The following is a 22,275-nucleotide window of genomic DNA, read 5'->3' as shown; positions in this document are numbered from 1 at the left end:
CTGAAATGTTATTCAAAAACATAACCTGATTTTATTTTAAATAATAATCATTTATTTGTTATAATCATTAAGAAAATTTTTTACCTTTTCTCTCTCCAAAAAATTTCCATTCCTTCTTAAAAAGTAAATTTTCATTTTTATAGTTTTTATACCTTCCCTTATTATTGGGTAGTGATAAATAATTTATTCCCTGCTCCACTGAATATTCTAGGGTTTGATGAGAATACATTCTTGAAAGAAATGAAAATATCAAGTTATTCCACTTACTACACTGTGATGAATATGCTCCACAAATATATGAAATTTTACCAAGCTGGGGAAAATAGCCATAAGCAGTATGAAACAATTTCTGATAAATTAGAAAAGTGAGGAGAAAAACATATCAAATGTTAGAACATTAATTAAAATAGTCAAGATAAACATTTATATTCAAAATTTTAAAATTCCTCAAGAAAAAAAAAATTGGATAGGACCAAGAAAAATAAATGAGTCATTTGTATAGATACTTCTATTTGGTTAAAAGTTAAATTCTTATTAGATGTTTTCCAGAAAGGAATTGGAGGCAAATACACATTATATCACCAAGACCCTGAAACTTGGCTCATCACCTATCAGCAAAATTCATTGTAGTCTAAAATTTTTGGAATAGTTAAAGAAATTTGCCTACAGTGAAAAATTTGCTAAAATGTAAAATTTGTTTAATGCAACTACAGACTTGTTATTCCCATGTCACTAGTGTTCTCTTTGATTCACGTGCTTACATTAACAAGAAAAAATGAAGTTTTAAAATTCATTTAAAACAGTATATTCTGTCTGGGTATGGTGGTGCATACCTGTAATCCCAACAGCTTGGGAGGCTGAGACAGGAGGATTACAAATTCAAAGCCAGCCTCAGCAAAAGCGAGGCGCTAAGAAACTCAGTGAGACCCTCTCTCTAAAAAAAATACAAAACCAATATATTCCATCTTACTCCATTTTTTTCTAATTATTGAGAAAGTGGATATAGCATTTTAATATAACTCTGGATCTTTATGAAAATTACTAGATATTTTACTTGTGTTGTTTCACCCAGTACATTTGGATAACTGCAATTTAAGAATAAACATTGAGGGCTGGAGATTTGGCTCAAGCGGTAGCGCGCTTAAGCGTGCGGCCCGGGTTCTATCCTTAGCACCACATACAAATAAAGATGTCATGTCTGCTGAAAAATAAAAAAATAAATATTAGAAAATTATCTTTCTCTCTCTCTCTCTCTCTCTCTCTCTCTCTCTCTCTCTCTCTGTCTCTCTCTCTCTTTAAAAAAAAGAATAAACATTGATGTTCAATTTTCTAAAGCTATCTTAAAACAAAGAGTATTGTGCCGATAGAAGTATGAGAATTTTCTCAGGGTTCATGGAGAGACTTACTAGGCAAGATATATTAGCTTTCTGATCTCCAAAAGACCCCAGGATTCATCGAAATTAATTTCAGTCAGCCACACTGGTTCATGTCTGAAATTGCAATAACTCTGGGGTGAGGCATGACTATTGCAAGTTCAAAGCAATGTTCAGCAACTTATTGAGGCTCTGAGCAACTTAGAAAGACCGTGTATCCAAATAAAAAGTAAAAAATGGGCTGAATATGTGGTTCAGTGCCTAAGTGCCCCTGGGTTCAATGCCTGTTACCAAAAAAAAAAAAAAATCAGTTTAAAACAACACTTAAGACACAACTATCTTCATCATTTCATCATAATTAGTTTCTTAACAAATAAACCTAACAAGTGATAACTATTTTTATTGTCCCACAGGAAATACTTGGCAGGAAATCTTCAGGAAAGAAAGGTCCTTATAAATGTTGCAAGAAATCCTTTGATACAACATAGTTCCCCTCATAGAAGACAGGTAGAATTGTTTTATGTGTGACCAGAAAGCAATTGTTGAAGTGTCCCTTCCCACGATATACATTATAGAAAGAAAAAACTTTAAATGGTTAAAAACACCCTTTTGAAACTTTCTTTCTGTTATGCAGCACACTTAATGTTTTTCAAGCTTTAAATGTGAATAGGAGAAATCTTTTTTTGTGTGTGTCCTGCATTTTATAAGAAATTCTTTTAATACGATAATGATCTTACTTTATGGAAGGTAAAAATGTAATCGAAGACATCAAACATATCTCTATTTCCTTCACTGAAGTGTATAAACAAAAAAAAATAGGGGGTGACAGATTCAATCTGATGTAAGGCATAGTTCACTATGCCTTGCATCTGGCACTTGTAAGTGTTTCTGTTTTACTATTATTGTAATTGTCTCTGGATATCTTTTTTATTGCCACCAAAATAAAACAAATAAATAAAAACAAAAACCCATAATACACTCCCACATACAAACACAAAGACCAAAAAAATTTACCAAAAATTCTAATAAATTTAGGAAAGAAGTTGGATAAGAATAAACCAAAAGGTGAATGAAAGGAGAAAACCATAAAATAAGCAGAAGACTGGGGGTAGGACGTGACAGGGTAAGATTGGGAAAGGGACATAAATGTGCATTTAAGACACCTAAATGTCAATACCTGCTAAAACTGGGGATCCAAATATGGGCTCTCTGTGCTTCTGAAACAACCATGTATTGCTACTTGGTGAAGGAGCAGAGCCTAAAGTTCTCTGTAGAAACTACTCAGTCCTGATTGAGTGGTACAACAGCAGGCAGAAACAATACATAAAATAAGGGGTAGGACTTGTTCCAGAAGAAGTTCATTTCCAAACAAAGGCTTTATTTCCACACTGGCTGGACCTGCAACAGCAGCATGGCAACCCAATCCACGTTTTTAGTAGTTCTATAATTGTTCACTCTAGAACTCCCTCGGCTTCTCTGTAAATTTTAACATTTACATGGTAAAAGTTGGAAAAATATGTCTTCGAATTATCCAACAATTTTAACTATTATGCAAAGTTTAAATACTAAAAGGTCATACATTGTAAAAGAAATTCATATTCTTGAATATGGTGAAGACAGATACCTACAGAGAATAGAAACCACCAAGCACTGGCCCATGGCTTCCCAAGTTTCTGAACTCTCTCACTTTCTGTACTCGCTTGCCTGGGGATCAACAGTTCAACAGAGTGAGGGCAGTCCATGGACAGTGCTTTGAGCTGTGTTTATACTGTTTTCTTTCCTAATGTCTGTGATATTATGAGATTAATATTTTTAAGAGGATAAAATTATATTTATAGTGTATGTTATATGTGTATGTCCAAGGCCCTGTGTTAAATCTCTGTCATCAAAAATGTAAAATAAAAACAGAAGAGAGATGGGCATGGTGGCCCACACCTGTCATACCAGCATCTAAGAGGCTGAGGCAGGAGGATCATGAGTTCAAGGCCAGCCTCAGGAACTTACCAATTCAGTGAGACCCTGTCCTGAATAAAATATTAAAAATGGCTGTGGATGAATCCTGAAACCTAGAAGTCACAAAGTTAATCTGCAGAAATGCTAAACCCAGGGGCTAAATGTTTGTAGACTATGTAACTCTGGAGGTGCCTGAGGACCCAAGGTATATCTGATAGGGATCCATGCCAGGGCTCAGGACAGGGAGTAGGACACTGTGCTGCTTCCAAGGAGCTTTCAGTTAGTGCAGAGTGCTTCAGCCCTGGCACTATTGATATTCTGGGCTGTCCCAGCTGTGAGGCATGGTGTGTGCATTGCAGGAGGTTTAGCAGTGTCCCTGTTATCTACTCACTTGATGGTAGTAGCACCTCTGCATAATTGTGACAAGCAAAACATTGCCATGTGTCTCCCCACAGACAAATCAACTCTATCATGAATGACTGGCATAAGACAAAATATTGATAATCACTATTAACAAGAACTATAATATGCCAAGTAGTGAGGAACTTTAAAATTCTCATGGAAAGATAACATCCATGGAAATTTCTATATCCTGACAGGCACAGTGGTTTACACCTGTATTCCCAGCAGTTTGGGAGTCTGAGGGAGGAGGATTGAAAGTTTGAAGCCAGCTTCATCAACGTAGTGAGACCCTAAGAAATTTAGCAACACCCTGTCTCTAAATAAAATATATAAAAGGACTGGAGATGTGGATCAGTGGATAAAATTCTCCCTGGGTTCATTTCCTGGTACAAAAAAATAACTTGTGTTTCTTGCTGGTCACAGTGGCACATACCTATAATCTTAGCATCTTGAGAGGCAAAGGCAATAGGGTGACACATTTCAGGCCAGCCTCAACAACTTGGGAAGACCCTGTCTCAAAATAATAATAAGAAGAAGGAGAATCAGAATAGGCTGGGGATGCATCTCAGTGGTAGAGCACTTGCCTAGCATATGCAAGGCCCTGGGTTCCACCCTCAATACTGAAAAAAAAATTACATATCCTAGGTGATACTTATAATCAGAAGGAAAATGATAAGCGATATCTATACTGTTCCATGACTGTGAAACTTCTCCCAATTGTATTGGGATTCAAAGATGACCAAAATCTATCCAGCAGGATATTTTATTGAATGCTCACAATAGTCTTCCAAATAGTTATTATAGTATGTACTGAGTGGAAAATAAACCAGAATACCCAGAAACATTATTCCTTTCAATATTAAGATGCTGAGGTTGATGCTTAATGTCTCCAAGGCTCACGTCACCATCACCACCACCCACATCCACCAAAATAATACTATCTATGCAGGGGACACACATATGTATCAACTACCTACTGTTCTAAGGTCATCAAATTATTTAATGCTCATAAATCCCTATGGTATCATTCCATTTTACAGAAGGATAAGAGAAATTGGAGATTTAGCCAAAGCTAAAGTGTTATAAATTGGTAGGTGAGGGATTTTTCACTGCATCACAAAAGTGGTTCCTCTTTCCAGCTGCACACAGAGGGAGAGAGACATTCAATCCTCATTATTAATAGTTTCTATCTGTGCAAATTTTCCTACCCACCAGATTTAATTTGTAACCTCAAAAATCAATGCTCTTGACACTTTCATGGTCCTTTATGAATACACACAGAACCATGAAAACTTTTAGCCACCAAGTGTGCATGTACCCACCTAGATCATGCCCCACCTTCTTATTATTTCATGGTCACTATCAACATCAAGCAACATTGATGGTGCAGGACTGAGTTATGCAAAAGACATAAGACAGGCTACAATTGGGGGCATGCGAGATGACCATCAATAGATAAAGCTGCCTGGGCATCACTGATGTGAGGCTAAAATACTGACATGACAGTCACGTTACCCAGAGTGAGAAAGATGTCAAAGCCTTTCCAGCAGCTTTTTTTTTTTTTTTTTGGAGGGACCAGGGTAACTCGGGATTGAACTCAGGGGCACTTGACCACTGAGCCACATCCTCAGCACTATTTTGTATTTTTTTTAGAGACAGGGTCTCACTGGGATGCTTGGCACCTCACTAAGTTTCTGAGGTTGGCTTTGAACTTGTGATCCTCCTGCTTCAGCCTCCTGAGATGCTGGGATGACAGGCATGCACCACTGTGCCTGGTTTACCCTGTACACTTCAGGGTAAGAAACTATCACAGGTGAATCTGTAGGCCACAGTGGCACCCTTCAGAGGTGCAATAGCTCTACCCTTTGCTTCAGGCCACTATAACGGTCCACCATTAGGTAGACATAAGCCCTGGACACCACTGCCCTTTTCTTCCTGACCATGTCCATCCTCCGTAGTGTATGCCAGATGGATAACACAACCCAGATTGATGTGGCAGAAATATCTACAATGATCCCACTGAGAGAACAAAATAGCAACAAAGAATGTGTCCTACATTGCAGTGTCCTGATGGTTCACAGTGAGAATAAATGCCATTTCTTTGCCTAGAATGACCAAAGGGAAAAATAATCTTCAAATTAAGACATCTTCATTTTAAAGGCACTGATCTACATTATTTGGTGACAAAAGGATCACTCCTATGAAGAAGAGGGCCCTAGGGGGTAGCTTGAAAAATAACTCAAAAGTGTACAGTTGGGGTGGAATATGAGTGTCTGAGTGATGGAGGGGGCTGGGAATGTGCTAGGGGTGGTGGTGCATACCTGTAATTCCAGCAGCTCAGGGGGCTGAGGGAGGAAGATGTCAACTTTAAGGCTAGTATCAGCAATATAGTGAGGCTTTAGGCAACTCAGCGAGTCCCTATCTCAAAATAAAATACAAGAAAAGGGCTGGGGATGTGGCTCAGTTGTTAAACACCATTGGGTTCAATCCCTGGTACAAGAATAAAATAAAATAAAATGGCTTGTATAGTGTAAACAATGTGATAAAGGCAAGTGTTTGGTTCCTCAGAATTCCACAGTGACTGATTCCAGGGAGAAAATTAGCCATAAGGTAACACTTAAATATGCTTTTGGAGGCCCTTGTAGACTACTGTATGAAGAGAGTGATGTATGCTTGGCACAGTCTGGGGAAAGAGGGATGCCTGTGGGAGAGAAGACACAGCCAGGAGGAGTGTGTGGCTTTCAAGGGGTAATTCTGGACACTCAAAGGGAGTAAAGAACCTATTTCCCTGACCTACAGCTGCACCTGCTTGCAAATGGGACAGAGGAAGAGGATTTAGTCAAGTTTAGCTCTGATTTAGACTGTGCTCTTGTGTGACTTTTTCTAACTTAAGGAAACTTCAGATTAGCAATGTTGAAATTTTGCTGAGAGGTGACAGTATAGTTTTGAGTCCACAGCATGAACCCTGAAGCCAGGCTGTGTGGGTCCCCATGGAAATTCTGTCACTAACAACTCATGTAACCTTGGGCTAGCTTCTTGCACTCTATGAACTTCAGTTTTCTCCTTTTAAAAGAGGTTCTATGCCAGGCATGGTGACACACCAGTAATCCCAGCAACTCTGGAGGCTTAGGCAGGAAGACTGCAAGTTCAAACCAGCTCAGCAACTTAGCAAGGCCCTAAGCAACTTACTTATCAAGACCCTGTCTTTAAATAAAATATAAAAAAGAGCTGGGGATGTGGCTCTGGTTATAAAAAAAGAGCTGGGGATGTGGCTCTGTAGTTAAGTTCCCCAGGGTTCAATCCCTGGTACCAAAAAAAAAAAAAAAAGTTACAGTGATGTTTAAATGAACAAATATACCTAAACCACTTAGCACAGTACCCATCACACAAGGGTTATTAATTAGTTGTGTGAGTTTATAAGTTTGTACTGGCTGCAAAGAGTCGTATGCTAACATGTCTACCCAACTCCAAACTGAGTGTTATCAGTCATTACAGCAATAATTTGTTATACATTTATCAGCATATGGCACATCAAGAATTTTAATATGTAACTAACACAGACTAGTTTATGTCAATTCTTTGCTTTTCTATAGATGACATAAACATTTAGAGGTTGTCCCCTAATCCTCAACCCACTAACCAATACTCGTGCTCTTCAATCTACAATAAAAGGATGCCCACAGGAAGTTAAAAACATTGTATTAAAATGCATTCAATACACTTAACCCACCAAATATCAAATCTCAGCCTAGCTTGCCTTAAACAAACTCCAGTGGTGTGAGTCTGCTGCAGAGCAAAATCACTGATGCCATACCTCTTTTTGTTGCGAGGGGGTACTGGAGATTGAACTCAGGGGCGCTCAACCACTGAGGAACATCTCATCCCTATTTTGTATTTTATTTAGAGACAGAGTTGCGCTGAGTTGCTTAGAGCCTCGCCATATTGCTAAAGCTGAACTCGAACTTGTGATATTCCTGCTTCAGCCTCCCAAACTGCTGGGATTACAGGTGCAGGCCTGCACCCCTGTGCCCAGGACAGAGCTCAATTTATAACACAGTGTTGTAAGGCTCATGGAATTCACTGAATATTGAACTCAAAGTGAAAAAAAAAACAGAGTGGTTCCCAAGATCTGCTCTCACATCATTGTAAAGTTGAAATATTTTAAGTTAACCCATCATAAGGTGGGGGCCATCTCTATTTATGGAGTGCTATCAATCTGTCTAGCACAGACTCACTCATTATGGGGTACAGAAATATCCTGAAGGTCCAAATAACAATCTCCCTAACCTATTTCACAAAGATAAAGCCATGAGGAAGAATGAAACTCACGCCCACTCCCTGCCCATCAACCTCTGCTCATCTCTTAGCTTAAAGGAAGAGCAGGAAGGAATCTGTCACCAGCTAGCTGGGGAGCATTGCTTTCTCTGGAATCATGCTTAGTACCACCAAACTTTATCAGCTACTGTTTGTTTCCTCCCCCAGGAACCTCAGGTCTTTTCCAAGATAATGTGGATAAATACAGCCTGGCCCTGAGGCTGTATCATCTGCTGCTCTACCTGTACTCCTACTATATACAAACCTAGCAAAACCATCATGGACCATAGGAGGGGCACACAGAACCCCATTCACGATCTGAGTAAGAATGTATCAGGACTCCAGAGTAAAAATGTATCAGGACTCCAGAATGTGTCAAATTGCTTTTTCTACCACTTTCTACACTAGGGGATATTCATTTCACCCTTTTTAGCTGTGTCTTATGATGTAAGCTACTTGAAATTGTGCATGATACATTAATCACAATATCTAAGGATTATAGAGAATATATTCTTCTAAGCACTTTTTTTAACTCCTCTTTGCAACCCTGTGAAGTATGTTGGTAATACTTCACTTGACAGGAGGAAAATCTGAGCTTTAATACATTAATTTGTGGGCTGGCATTGTGGCTCAGTGGTAGAGTGCTTGCCTAGCACAAGTGAGGCACTGGGTTCAATCCTCAGCACCACATAAAAATACATAAACCAGATAATGATATTGAGTTCATCTCTAACTTAAAAACTATTTTAAAAAATGTCTCTAGTAAGACTCTAACTCACACAAATATGCACATCAAATGTCTCTGTGACTTAAAACTGCTTCCTAGCTGGGCATGCCTGTAATCCCAGCAGCTCAGGAGGCTGAGGCAGGAAGGTGGCAAGTTCAAAGCCAGCCTCAATAACTTAGCAAGGCCCTAAGCAAGTCAGGGAAAACCTGTCTCTAAATAAAATAAAAAAGGGACGGGGCTGGGATGTGCCTCAGTAGTTGAGTGCCACTGAGTTCAATCCCAGGTACAAAAAAAAAAAAAAAGGAAAGAAAGAAAGAAAAAGGAAAAAAAAAGAAAAAAGCTGTTTTCCAACTCCCTTCCTCTTAGGTAGTGAAAAATTTCACATGTATTAGAGATAACTTTTTTCCCACTTGAAAAGTGACTGCAGCATCCTTCAGAGCAAAAGTACTTCACCTCCCCAAAAATGTGCAGGCATAAACTAGATTCACTAGGAATCTGTGCCTCAATGAAACCTGAGGGGGAATGTGATCATACTTTCCAATTCACAAAATGTTTTTATGTCATCTGCACAGTCAAATGCAAAGAAAAAAACTGAGGGTTATCCACACAACAGACAGCAGGCTTTAGTGTGAAAATCCCAGCTCCTATCCCTACCCCCCCAATAAAAATTTATGGCAAGAACTTACATCAGAAACTGCAAGATTCTTGCTGAAACTGTATATGCTAACCATGGACAAACTGTGAAAAGTGATGACATGTCTAACCATTTGCTTGAAAAGTCACCAATCTTGTTTGTGTTTACCAGTAGCTAATCTGCAGGTTACATCAGTTGAGGTCACATTGACTTTATACACCCATGTGTAGAAGTGGAATTAAAAAGTTACATTTAGCTGGGTGCAGTGGTGCACCCCTGTAATCTCAGCAGCTCTGAAGGCTGAGGTAAGTGGATTGCAAGTTCAAAGCCAGCCTCAGCAACTTAGTGATATCCTGTCTCTAAATAAAATAGAAAAGGGGATGGGGATATAGCTCAGTGGTTAACTGCCCTTGGGTTCAATTTCAGGTATAAAACAAAACAGAAAAAAACTTGTTTAAATATGTGGATTGATAAAATAAAAACAACAATCATTCTTCATCTTTGAAGAGGGGAGAATCTTTGTAAAAATGCTAAGCAGAGTGTTTGTGAGGGGTGAATAAGAGGGGATTTTCTGGCTTATCAGACCACAGTACAATTCTGCTCAGAAATTCATTTTACCAATTAATTAAGAGATGCTCAGATATTGTGAAAACAATTTCCTAGAAATGGATATCAGAGAAAACAGGTTTGTATCTGTAACTCCATTCCACTTCTTTGAGGCACAAACTTCTGGTACATTTTCTCCAGGACAAGCACTACCTAGCATTCCAGCTTTTAACAAAATGATTCCAATTCTCTTTATGACTATGGAATTATAGAAGGGAATCAATAAATCTTAAGTAATATGCCAACAGGTCATGATCAAGTATAATAAGTTCCTGTCTTCTATTTCAGTCTCAATTTATGTTAGGTTCTTAAAAAGTGTTTACAAATATTTCTTTCCAAGCCAAAGGGACATGACATAAGCCCCCCACCCCCAGCTCCATCTGTTGGTGGTAGACAGAGTCTTAGTTCTGTGGCAGGCTTGAACGTTTCTTTCTTTATAGGATTCATGATATTCTGATTGATATATTTCATTCAGGGTACCCTCCCCTTGCATCCCTTCAACTCTCCCTCTGACCCCTTTGTCTATACTACAGTTATGGTATATGCAGTTTCAAATATACCACAACAAAACCCACTATTCTATATAATTAGCATACACAAAAAATCCCCCCTTTAGAGGGGATTGAACCCAGGGACACTTAACCACTGACCCACATCCCCAGCCCTTTTCATATTTTATTTAGCAACAGGGTCTCACTGAGTTGCTTAGGGCCTTGCTTTTGCTGAGGCTGGCTTTGAACTTGCAATCCTCCTGCCTCAGCCTTTAGAGCCACTAGGATTACAGGTATGCACAACCACGCCTGACTCGGAACTATAGTTTTTAGGAGAGGGGTCAAGGTACTAGAGTGCATGTTACAAGAGCAGCCCCTTGTTCTTTTTTTGATGACATACTTCAGTGTGCTCTCATTTCTAGCAGCCCTTACTTGCAAGGCTTTATGGAATCAGCCAGGTTTTGACGAAGCCGTTACCTAAAGTCACCACCAAAAGGGAAAGGAAAAAAAATTCCAGTGTGCTCTTTGCATTCCCAGGATTATCCCTTGCTCTGTTCCATGTGTTCTCTGGCTGAAAGGCTGCCCACAGAGCAACCTGGTTTATAATTCAGAGACTGGGGAGGCTTCAAGTTGCAAGTCACATATTAACAAAGAGGATTTATCTCATCACTGTGGCCCAACAGATGCACACAAACTTCATACATACTGCAGATGCTATAAGTGTGCTCCCAATTTGCTTTTTTGCTATTGGTGCCTAATGGAGAGTAGAAATAATGCCACCAATATTCTAGGGTCACACTACCTAAGGATTCAAACAGGCTGCTGGGCTCCATCTCCAATGATAAAAGGATGGAAAATAAGGAGGAGAGAAACATTCTGAGCCTGTGCTGTCTAATATCTGCCACAAAACTTCAACCCTGCCATCAGCTGCAAACACGTATGGGCACTGGAGATCCAGTGAGATACTGTGATATTCATTTACTTGTGTGTGGGAAGGGTGGATGAAAAGCTACACATATTTAGAGTTTCAACAATAATTTAAAAAGTGGCATGACATCCTTGGAAAAAGAACTCCTTGCCTCTAAACTTAAAAGACATGGGAAGACAATTGCTTAGAATAAATCAATTTGGATGGGTACAGCCACTCTGGAAAGCAGTATGGAGATTCCTCAGAAAGCTTGGAATGCAACCACCATTTGACCCAATTAAACCACATGGTATCTCATCAAATAGTGTGCCCCCAGGCCTTCCCAACCCCCATCAGGATCAGCAAGCTCTCTCTTCCCTTCTATGGCACTTACTGGATTATGCCATGATGAAGTACTATGGGACTCCCCCCAAACATACCCATGTACTTGAGCTTAAACACAGGGACACTCTATGAGCTGCATTCCCAGTCCCTTTTCAAACTTTATTTACATACAAGTTCTTACTACGTTGCAAGGGCTGGCCTTCAATTTGTAATACTTCTGCCTCAGCCTCCTGAGTGACTTGGAAGACAAGTGCCAGGGCTCCTTGCTGGTGGCTAGGGGCTTCTGTCCTCTACTGAAAGAAGCTTCTGGAGGATGAGGATCAAGATTTCCCACAGGGAATCATCCTTCTCTGCATCTACTTATGACATTACCATATTCCTTGTCCACTAGATCTTCTGGGAGGCACCAGCTGAGAAGAAGATCGAGTGTTCTGAGAAAGGGAAGAGCAACCATGTGGATGCTCAGGCTCTGCTGGCCTCCTGAGCCTCACAGGGCACTCTTCCCTGGAGTACTGTCATAGGAGGTCAGACCTCTCTTTAGCCTCGGCACTAGTGGCCCTCACCTAGGGGTCTCACTGACTGATCCCTTTATCCCCAAGATGGAGTGTTTCAACTGCATCTGCTTCCTGCAGCCTTACAACACCTCCCATATGTATGTCTGTGGTACCTACGCCTTTTAGCCCAAGTGCACCTACATTGTGATTGCTGCCCCACCCTGGCTGCCTGCCACCCTGGCCTCCAGTATGGGGTCCTGCCCTCATGCTCATCCTCCTTCTGCCTCTAGAACATGCTCACCTTCACTTTGGAGCATGAAGATTTTGATGACGGGAAGGGGAATTGTCCCTATGACCCAGCTAAGGGCCACACTGGCCTTCTTGTAGGTGAGTGGCTGTGCCTGTTTTGGGTGAGTTCCTTGGAACTTGACACACTCTGGGTGTCTACACCTTGTTTATGGCCTGACCGTCCTTCCATTTCCCACAGATGGTGAGTTGTACTCAGCCACCCTCAATAACTTCCTGGGCACCCAGCCTGTCATCCTCCAGAACATGGGGCCCTATCACCCCATGAAGGCAGAGTACGAGGCCTTATGGCTCAACAGTGAGCAGGGAGAAGGACTGGGGAAGCCCAGGGTGGGAAACCTGTGAGGTCCTTGTCACCTCATGACTGAACCTCCTTGCCTTGCTGCAGGGCCCCACTTCATTGCCTCTGCCTATGTCCCTGAGAGTGTGGGGAGCATCACAGGGGATGACGACAAGGTGTACTTCTTCAGTGAGAGGGTGGTGGAATACGACTGCTGTACCAAGCAGCTGCAGGCCCAAGTTGCCGGTGTCTGCAAGGTATTGAGCCCCCAGCATGAGCCCTGGGAACCCTGTGGGCTGGGCATCGGCTGACCCACTGCATCTCCTTGATATCTGCCAGAGTGACATAGCCGGTGCACACACACTGCAGAAGAAGTGGACCAAATTCCTGAAGTCACAGCTGGGGTGCTCAGTGCCCAACCAGCAGCTCTATTTCAACCAGCTGCAGGCTGTGCATACCCTGCAGGGTGCCTCCTGGCACAAGACCACCTTCTTTGGTGTATTTCATATGTGATGGTGAGTTGGCCAGGAATGCTGGGGTGGGGATGAGCAGGTGTTCACGTCAAGGGCAGTATGTGGGTGGGAGGGCCTGAACCATGCTGTCCTATAGGGATATCCAAGTGGTCAGTGTCTGGAACACTGAGCACTTGCCCCTTTTAAAGGCCCCTGGGGAAAGAAGGCAAGGCCCTGCCTGGTGGCACCTTAGATCTGCCTGCTGGTATATTCTTCTGCCCATGAGCATTTTCTGCTGATCCCTACATTCCTGCAATCTCTGGAGCTGGGGTGAGATGTTAAGGTGGGCATCGGACCTGACCCTTGAGATCCCTCTCTCATTGCAACAGGGGTAATGTGGACCTTTCCTCAGTCTGTGAGTACCAGTTGGAAGAGATCCAGTGGGTGTTCCGAGGACATGGTGGGGAACCAGCAGGTCAGGACCAGAGCACCACTGGGGACTAGGCAGAAACCAACCCTGGGTTGTTTGAGGAAGTGCAGAAGTGGGGTCAATACACTGACCCAGTACCCAGCCCCCAGCCTGGTTCAGTGAGTCTTTTGGGCAGGAAGTGTTCCCTGTCAGTTCCAGTGGCCTCCCAACAGCTGATAGCTCCCCTGTCCATACCCCTACCCCCACAAGTGCATCAACAATTGGCGCCATCACCAGGGTCACACCAGTTCTCTGGAGCTGGCTGACAGAACCCTCATCTTCATCAAGAAGCACCCACTGATGGACAAGCAGGTAGAGCCTTCATGGGGCCAGCCCCTGCTCATGAAAACACCAACTTCACCCACCTGGTGGCTGACCAATTTACAGGATTTGACAAAGCCATCTATACACTGCTGTTCATTGGCACAGGTAGGTAAGCTCTTGGGTGTGTCTGGGGCTGGGAGACACCCAAGAGCCTCATTCCCTGTCATTGACACTCCCTTCTCCAGACTTTTCCAGGAGATGGCTGGCTGCTCAAGGCTGTGATCCTGAGGCCTGGGGTCTACCTGATTGAATAACTGTAAGTGTTTGATAAGAAAAATGTGGAAAGCCTTGTGCTGTCACCAAGCAAGGTAGCTAATTAGACTCCATGCACTGCCATTGCACCCACTCCACCATCCCCAAATCAGGTTGGCATGGTTGGCCAGTTCAGCACACCTAAGTAAGCTCAGGGCAAGCCTGGGAAGTCAGGGTGTGTGCTGACAGGATTGGCACTCCACAGGAGCATTATGTATACCCTGGTCCCTGCAGGGCTGCATTCCCAGAATTAGTCCTGGAGAAAACACATGTTTTTTTTTAGACACCTCTATGTGGGTCCAGGACTCTGCTTACAGCCTCCTCTCTGATCCTCTCCATACTCGCCAGACTTCCCCAGCTTTGACATGTTTATGGTGCCCTCCCAGCATTGGTTTCTGCCTAGTCCCCAGTGGTGCACTGGGCCTGACCCGCTGATTCCCCACCATGTTCCCTGAAGTGTTGTCTTTTTCCTTAACCCTCATACACATTTGCAGCATCCTCTGGATGATGATTTGTTTGCCTTTTGCAGCTATTATCACTTAAAATTGTTTCCCAGCACATGGAGTAACAGCAGAAAGAATATGGGGTTGTGTAAACACTCAGATTGGCAGTTACCATTCAAACAGAGAACACCTTATGCTGTGCTGGTGCTATTGTGAGAGCCAAGGGCACTGGAGGAAAATGTTTCATGCCTTCTGTGTGTATAGCCTCCCTGTTTTCTTGAGACTTGCACATTCCTTTGCAGTGCTGTCTTCTGCCTCTTCTTCATATGGGCACCTCTCATGCTTGTGCTTCTTGGAGTCTGAGCAGCCCTGGGATGCATGTGGCCCTACCAACCCTCTCACTCCTCTTCTCCCACAGAAGCTTCTCTTTGCTGGCTCCTGCTCTCAGTTGGTCCAGCTGCCCCTGGCAGACTCTGTGAAGTACCACATCTGCGCAGACTGTGTCCTTGCGCGGGACTCCTACTCTGCCTGGAGCATCAACACTAGTCACTGTTTGTCTGTGGCCAGCTACTCTGGGTGAGCTGGGTTCTGCAAGGGCTGGGACCAGGAAGGTGTGTGGATACGGTGGTTGGAACCATGCTTCTGACACCCCTTTCCTCTGCCAGATCTCTACTTGTTCAGAACATGGGGATCTCAGATACCAGAGGCTTTTGTGACATTCATGGCACTAAGAAAGGTGAGCTTTTTTGTGTTCCCCTCCACTCCAGATGGGCTGTGGTCCTTAGGTGGATTTTCCACATCACACCTCCCTGGCCCTTGGTCTCTTGCATTGACTCTGCTACATTCTCTCTCTGTTGCTACAGTCAGGTGAATGCTGAAAAACATCACAATGGTAGTGGGCACAGACTTGGTACTTCCCTGTCCCTCTCCTCCAAGTTGGCCTATGCCCGCTGGATCTTTGAGGGCCAGGACCTACCTGCAGATGAACCACGCTCCATCCACTATGATGCCCATCTCCAAGCCCTGGTGGTGATGACTGCCCAATATCACCATGCTGGGGCCTACAACTGCTTTTCAGAGGAGTAGGGGACATGGCTGGCTGTTGAGGGGTATCTTGTGGCTGTGATAGTGGGCCCCTCAGTGACCTGGAGGTTCAGGCCCCCATGGAATACCTATGGCTTATGTGGCTGGCTGTGGTTGCCCTGGGGGCTCTGAGCCTGGTGTTACTGGTCTTTCTGGTTTGGTCGCTTTGCCAGTGGCTTCAGGAAAATCTGGAAAATGATATCAAGGCAGCAGAGAGGACCCTATTGTACCCGCTGGAGTTGCTCAAACATCACATCAGTCCCCTTTCCAGCTCAGAAACAGAAGTGTAATTTTGAGATCCTGTTGGATACTAGTAATTGGATGGCCCCTCTAGATTGTGCCTGGACATGCTGGGGCCAGCTTGGAGTTGGGTCCCTCTCTGCACCTCCTGGCAACCCAGGCCAGCCCCTGCCTTCTTGGACACCTCTTTCTAGGGCCCTCAGGAGCGGGCCTAAGGGCCTGTGATATTGTTTAGAGACACTTTTGGTTGTTAAAATGGAAGGTGTTGTCTACATCCTTTCATGCCCAGGTCAGCTCCCACCCTAAGGACTGTTCTGGCTCAGAAGTTCAGTTGTGCTGATGTTGATAAAGAAAACTTGCCCTGTCCAAAGCAGGGCCCTTCCTCTCCAGATTGCTCTGACACACCTCTCATCTTGCTCTCCTCAGAACACTGTTGTCACCTGACTCCATTTTGTTTCTTTGTTTATGTATTTTCTAATTCCACAATGATAAAGATCTTTTTCAATTGTATTGTGTGAATTATTCCTCCTTCAAATGATACCTTTTCTCTGGGGTCATTTTGCTTTATTCAGATGTATTATTTTTTGTACTGGGGACTGAATCCAGGGTTGCCACATCCCAAGCCCTTTTTTTTTATATTTTACTTACAGACAGCATCTCCCTGAATTCCTTAAAGCCTCACTAAGTTGCTGAGATTGTCCTTGAACTTGCGATCCTCTGCTATCAGCCTCCAGAGCTGCTTGGATTACTGGTGTGCACCAAAATATGTGGTTTAATTGTTTAAAAACAGCTTAATAGTTTTTATTTCAGGGAGAAAGCTGTCCTTTCCTGCCCCTACTCTAGTTATAGTTTAACTAGTCATAAATCTCTAGAATGACAGGTTGTTGTTGTTGTTGTTGTTCAGTCCTTTGGAAATCTCTTTTATCTGCTTGTGTCTGCAGCAGTTGTTAAATCTTCTGTTAATCTGATTATTGATCTTTGATGCATAATGTTCTTTTGGGTTTCTTTTAGATGTTCTCTTTTTTATTTATATTTTAATTATTGTTATTTTATTTTTGGTTTTTGGTACTGGGGATTGAACCCAGGGACATTCTAACCCTGAGCTACATTTCCAGAATTTTTATTTTTTATATGGATTCAGGTTCTCACTAGGTTGGTTAGGGCCTTACTAAGCTGCTGAAGCAGGCTTTGATCTCCAGATCTTCTTGCCTCACTCTGAGTCATTGGGATTACAGGCATTCACCACCACACTCAACTTAGACTATAACTTTTAAAAATTGGTATATTGTAAATATACATAATCATAGGATTCATTATGCCACATCTGTGCATGCCCATAATTTGGTCAATCTTGTATATAATATTCTTAACTTGGGATTTTTTCTCCCTGGGTTTAATGTAGATTTCAGTCCTATAACTCCAAGTTGATAAGTCAGTGTGTCTGATTTTGTGAGGGAGTTTCTGCTGCTTTTATTGTCTTTGTACATCTATTCAAATGGTCCCTTTTCTCACTTTTATGTTTTGTTCATTTGTTACCTTATCAGGGAGCCCATCCCTGCCCACTGCATTATAGCCCTTCACTGACTTCAGAGCACCTAGCACCACCATAATATATACATACACACACACAGTTTATGCTCACAGATATATTTCAGACTAAGCATATATTTATGTATAAGATACACACATATGCATTATTCTTACCTTTCCATAAGCTCCATGTAAGCTCCATATAGTATCATGCTGGCCTGTAATCTCAGTGACTCCAGAGTCTCAGTGGGAAGATTGCATGCTCCAAGACAACTTGGACAATTTAGTGAGGCCCTGTCTCACAAAACAAAAAGGGCTGAGGAGTAGTTCAGTAGAAGCACACCCCTGAGTTTATTACATTAAACAAGTTTCTTTAATTTTTCAAATGATTATTTGCCTAAATCTACGAGTTGGAGGTAAATATTGATATTTAGTATTTTATACTCATTTGGGAAGATAATTCTTGACTCTTATTTTATAAGTCAGAAGAAAGAAACCAAGCTTAGCTTTTCAAAAATTGGTTACCCTGACAAAAATAAAATTCTAAACTTGCACTTGCTTCCATTCCCCAAATAATATAAAAGAATTGATTTTACAAGAACTACAAGAAACCTGAAATTCCTTGAAGCACCAGTTTAACAAATTTATCCCCACAATAATTCTGAAAATATTGATTTAATTAAGGCAAATAATTGTGTCTTGTCAAATGGGAATATTGGGCCTCTGTTTGTTTATTGTTTTATATTCCAAGGGGCTTCCCAGAAATGTACCAATTTAAAATCTTGTTAATTAGCCATTATTTAATGAGATTAACTATCATTATTTTGGAATACTAAGTATAGTGAAAATAATAGCTGAAGAATATAACTATGCTAAGCAATCAATAACTTGGTTTATTTAACCTAACAACAATGCAAATTTTATAAAGAAAGACAAGAATTTAAAAAAAAAAAAACAATGTTTGTCTGTTTGTTTTCCACAGATACATCACCATGTATCTGTGGAACACAATGCTGGTTAGTGTTCAAAACATTTATTGAATGATTGATTGATGGATATAAAACCAATCTAATCATATGGAGGACCTATTTCCTCAACATTATTGTTAATTTCCTCCAGGTTCCATTGGGAACATAGGTGCTGCTCGTTATTCCTAAAGAAATTGAGATAGAGAACTGGTTAGAAGAGGATATTCATATCTTCTGAATTTACTGCAAAATAGTTTCACTGATTTACAATAGCTATATAGTGGATGAATAAAGGTATGGAAAGAAATGTTACTTGCTGAGAATGAATAATTCAAGGTGCCTTTCTTTGTTTGGGGCCAAGCTCCAGATACGACATTTACTTTCCTCAACTAAAAGTACCATGAGTTTTTTCCAAAAATATAATTTATGAAGTGAATAACTTAAAATTTATCAGAGTTCATATTTATCTTAAATATATGTTCAAATTTACTTCAGTCCAATCAGTATGAAACAACTAAAACTTCCACTAATTATGTGCAGATAAAATAGCCAACCAGTTGATATTTTTAATCAATAAACTCCTTGGGGATAGTTACCTATTCTTTGTAAATTTTTATTTCAATGAAAAAATTATTATTTCAAATAATAATTTCAATAAAATAATTTACCCAAAAAAGTACATACAGATCCGAAATCACTTATACTAAATAAACATTGGAAACAAGATATACTCCATAACTTTGTGTCAAAACACAAGTGATACCAAATTGACCTGAAGCAATTTACAGTTCTTATATAACTCATTTTCAACCCCCAGCCCTATGTTGCAGCTTCACCTACTGGAGTGTGTCTTCCCCACCCCACTGGGCAGGAGCTAGTGCTGACAGTTAGGGCACCATCATATTTGCAGAATGCTTTATACCTGATCTGCCTCCACTCATGTGTTTCATGCCTTTTCCCTGTCCCCACAGAAACTGCAGGTCAAGGAAGAGTATAGAGCCACATTCAGTGAGATCAGTAAATCAGGTTACTGGCTGCTGTCAGAGATGGAACTGCAGGTGTTACTCATCATTACCAAGTGCTTTGAGGACATGAAGGTGGCTGCTTAAACTGTGGATACCAAGAATGTGGGTGCCTGAGTAGGCCAATGAGTGGGCACTGTGGGAATCTCCCAAACTAGGTAGGGCCTTGCCCCTGACTGCCCAACCACTGTTCCTTCCCCCAGGACACCCAGATTCTCATTGAGGTGCACAAGTCAGGTTATGCCCACCCTGGTGATGTGGAATTTGAGGACTTCAGCCAGCCGGTGATCTGTGCACACTCAGAAAATGGCCTGGACACCTGCTCAGATGGAGAGCCTAAGTTCCAGGGCCCTGGCCATAGTTGTGCCAAGCGCTGGCCTTTTGGCAAGAAGAGCAAGGTGGGGGCCCAGAATGTTGTGTGAGAAGACAGTGAGTGGGGCCAGCTGAGGCCCTAATGAGTTGAGCCCAGCCACAGGAATGCTGAGTCCTGGGCCATACTTTTCCTCTTTGCTACGTTCCTGGGCTGGAGGGAAGGAAGGCAAGTCAGCAGCACATTGTCCTGGGAGTCTCCTGAGGTTGAGGAGGGCAGGATGTTGTCCTGTGGCATCTGTCTGCTGATGCTCAGGATGCTGGGAGAAGATCTGCTGGTGGAATTCGTGCTGGACTGACAGTTTGTGTTCCTGTCTTTTAGGAGTGCCCCTAACCCCAGATCTCTATCCATCTGATGGATCCTTATGCTCTATAGTTTTGGTATTTTTTGTTTGTTTGTGTGTTTTCAGCATCAGATGTAAACCCTAACACCACTGGTTTATATCTTGGACAGCTCCTGACTCCCTAGTATGCCTTAGACACCTCTCACTGACACCAGCCATTCTGGTCTTCAGCCCTCTCCTCCTAAGCTGTAACCCCTGACCTTTCCTGCCTTCCACAGCCCTCTATGAGTGGCATGCCACTTTGGCCTGTGTCTGAAGACTTTCTTCATGAAAATGCCTCCTGTACCTCCTTCTAAACTGAGTCCAGAAAACCCAGTGGATTATAGCATCCCTGTTCCAGCCCCTAGACCTAATAGTCAAGGGATGTAGGAGATGGGGTAGAGAGAGGTGTGACCTCTTTCTCTGAGTCTAATGTCCTCCTTGTTACCTATCAGATTTTGTGTTGCCCTCACATGTACTTTCTGTGTGATTATGCATCTTGATTTGGGATATTATTACTATTTTTTATTTCTTTTTTGCTTTTGCTTCTCTGCATCCATACTTATGTTCATCCTTCTGTCCATCTTCATTTTCTGCCCTTGCCTCCTCCTTGCCTGTCCCTTCCTGGACCCAGCTGGTAGTCACGCCCCCCAACCCTCTTCCCCATAGAGGGTGTCATGTCCTTGACCTTGCCTAATGGGTTCCCTTACCAGCTATGTCTATGATCCCTTGGTCTTACTGAGTGAGATCAGTAAGTCAGTCATTCTGTGGCTATCATCCTTCCAGATCCTTCCAGGAGGCCATGGGGGTAAGTGAGGACTTTGGGAGGAGGGATGGCACTGGCCCTCCCATCAGCAAGGTGGTGGACCCTAGGCTTGCTTCCTGCAGCCAGCTGGGTCCCACTCCTTCTTCACTCTGTCTATGACCTTGCTCCCAAGATATTTGGAAGGGGAGGAAGGTGGACTTGAATCTTCAGGAGTGTGCAGCGCCTGGAAGCTTCAGCTTCAGAATCCCAGACTCAACCCTCTCTTTCCTTTGCAGACTGTGGCTTCAGAGGATTTTAGTCACTTTTCTCTAGAGCAGCAGAGAAAGCAGCTCCAGTACCAGTTAGAAGAACACAACCAGGAGCTGAAAAAGAGGTGAATCAGAGGTAGGGCCTGGCAGAGAGGCCAGGCAGGGGACTGAAGAGTGCCATTGGGTTATATTTAAAAGAATGGTGTGCTCAACAATAGAGTGCTTGCCTAGCACAGACAAAAAGTAACCATAAAATATTTACACTCAAATGCACCCAAAAATGTCACAGAGACACCAGCAGGGAGGTTTTATAGGTGATTCTTCATGTGCCTGGAGGAAACTGTTGCTTTCGCTCCCATGCAAGGATTTCTAGAAAACAGAGTGAAAGCTGCCAGCTTATTTAGAAGGCTAGGAAACCTGGGTTCCCAAATCAGTGAGCAAGAATTCAAGTCAATGAAATTATGGTCTCATTTTTCCTCACTTCTGGTTTTAGATACAAAATCCTGACAAGAAAATTTAATGATGTACTACAAAACAATACATGGCATGGTGGTGTTAGTTGGGTGCCACAGAACTGTATGCTTCATAGTAATCACAAGAGGAAATTTTGTGTTATGTCTCCTTCACCAGAATAGGAAAAGGTTGTTTTTTAAAGAAAAAAATACATAATCAATTGGGCATTATCCCAACAATGCAAACATGGTTCAATATCAAGAAGCCTTACAGTCTAATCCATCACATTAGAGAGCTAGAAGGAAATAAAAGAATATCGCTAACTTTTTAATAATTCAAACATTTAAATATTAAAAATTAAAATCTGCCAGGTTAAAAAGAAAATCTATCTATTTTGGATATTGAAAAACTATCTATTTAGATAGAAAAACTATCTATTTTGGATATTGATTATATCAGTATAATTTCAAGGACTATAACACACACACACTCATAACAAAT

General features: G+C 42.1%; 1 pseudogene; it reads left to right on the top strand.

Moving 5' to 3' along the window:
• The first annotated feature begins 11,439 nt into the window (after positions 1-11,439).
• Positions 11,440-21,450, top strand: LOC143389628 (semaphorin-4C-like; annotated as a pseudogene).
• The last annotated feature ends 825 nt before the right edge of the window (positions 21,451-22,275 follow it).

This window comes from Callospermophilus lateralis, unplaced genomic scaffold (assembly GCF_048772815.1).
Source record: "Callospermophilus lateralis isolate mCalLat2 unplaced genomic scaffold, mCalLat2.hap1 Scaffold_63, whole genome shotgun sequence".
Lineage (NCBI taxonomy): Eukaryota > Metazoa > Chordata > Mammalia > Rodentia > Sciuridae > Callospermophilus > Callospermophilus lateralis.
The sequence above is the reverse complement of the archived record's forward strand: the minus strand, read 5'-3'. Positions and strand labels throughout refer to the sequence as shown.